Consider the following 2,007-nt stretch of genomic DNA (forward strand, 5'->3'; position numbering starts at 1 on the left):
CATCCTTCTGAAGCTCAGTACTTTGCTGTTTTGATGATCATTCTTATTTTCTCCTTCACTAAAGAGAGAGAGTTTATCAGCTGGGAATCCTTCACAATATTCTCTTCCATTTCCCTAACACCCTCATTGAAAGGCATATTTACATCAAAATAATTATTTTGCTTTTTCCTTTTCTTTTACTCATGTCAGTGAACTCTCCCACCTCTTTCTCAGAGACCTTCCAACATTAGACAATCCATCAGAATCTTTTTCCTGTGCTTTCAGATTCTCAACAATGTTAATTTAATATCTAATAAAGTAATTATATAATATATTAATGATTAATAATAATCATAAGCTAAGAGGGTAAATATATATTCAAATATTCAATTAAAAATTGTGATCAATAAATACGAACAACTGCTCTCTCCACCACCTCAATGATGTTATGGCAGAGAATAGCAGAAGGAACTTATTTTAGATAGAGAGGGAAAGGACACTGAGAAGATGACCCTTAGCTAAGACTTTCCAAAAGAGGAGTCAGTCATGGAGAGAGGGGTAGAGGGAGATAGAGAGAGAAAAAAAAGAAATGGAGCAAATAAAGGCTCTGATGTAGGAGTTTCATATGTGACAGAATTTCAAAGAAGAACATAGATCAAGGAAGGGAAAGTGGCACAAAAGGGGTCAGAGGTTCATCCAAGAAGCTATTTGGTCAAGAAGGTGAGGTCAGAGACCAGATCACGATGGGTATTATAAGGCAAAGTAAGGAGTTTGAATTGTATTCTGTGTCTAGAACAAGCCCAGGATCCATTTTATGTTATAAGGGTTACTTTTAATACAACACAGAGAGGAGGCAGAGGAGAGTAGGCAAGAAAGCAGAAAGACTGCTGTGGAGACTGTTGCAGAACTCCAAGTGAGAGATGGTGATGGTCTGGCCCAGGGTGGAGTTAGATACAAGTGGGCATATTTTGGGGGCTAGTTTTACATCTTTGATATCAGAAAGCAAAATGCTGAAGGGTGCCATGCTGGAATATCTAATGGACAACCAAAGCGTGGGTTATTGAATTTAAACATTAAATAGAGGCACCAGAATTACAAGAAGATAGATGGAGATTGTAAAATCTGGAAAAGAACATTTGAAAATGTAGATGGAATGTGTGTGGTCTACTGGATCCAGTTCTCCTGGCTCCTCTCATTGATGTGAAACCTTTGCAACTGTTGCCCTTTGGGTGTTGCAGGAAAATGGAATGAGGTTCAAGATTACCCCATTGGTTCTTTACAGGCAACCAATATCATAGCATGTCTTGATTTTCTCCTTCAGGCTACTCCAGCAAGCTTACTTTCTTTAAAAGTTCCCAGAGATGGAACTCCATTGTCTATGAAAATGTACAGCTTACAAATTTGGGAATCTGACATGCACTTCTAATATCGTTTCTTTATATTTCCCTTTACTGTGAGGGCAGCCCCACGAGGGCCTCTAGCAAGCATTCATTGGACCCATACTTACAGGTCCCTCCCCCGGACTCTAAAAATGATTCTCTTGGAGCACTTCACCAATCTTGGCCTCTAAAAATGATCACTGCATTCTGTAGTAGGCTAATAACTTCTCCCCAGACTTTACTTCTCATTTCACCTTTTCATTCCTTATGTATTTATGGATGAGGTGAGGGATAACAGGGTAGTAGTTGATTTTAGTAGAACTGATTTTGCTCTTACTGTGATTCTGGTGGTGATGACTAGTAAATAACATCCCACTGCTGACTCTTCTGTTTAGAATGTAGGTCTTTGCCAATTCCTGGGGAATAGGAAATTTCTACCCAACCTTCACTTAGATTTGTTTTGTTTATCTGATTTTGTGATCACCAAAGCTAATATTAAGAACTAGACAGCAACTCAAAGTGCTCTTGCTACCTATGTTATCCCTTGGGTTTCCTGTGGTTTAAGTTGGACTATTACTGGGTCTAATATGGTTTACATGTTTACTCTAACTTGAATGCTGGCTGTGGATACTTTCTTTTTTTTTTTTTT

The sequence above is a fragment of the Suricata suricatta genome, chromosome 3, assembly GCF_006229205.1.
Source record: "Suricata suricatta isolate VVHF042 chromosome 3, meerkat_22Aug2017_6uvM2_HiC, whole genome shotgun sequence".
Lineage (NCBI taxonomy): Eukaryota > Metazoa > Chordata > Mammalia > Carnivora > Herpestidae > Suricata > Suricata suricatta.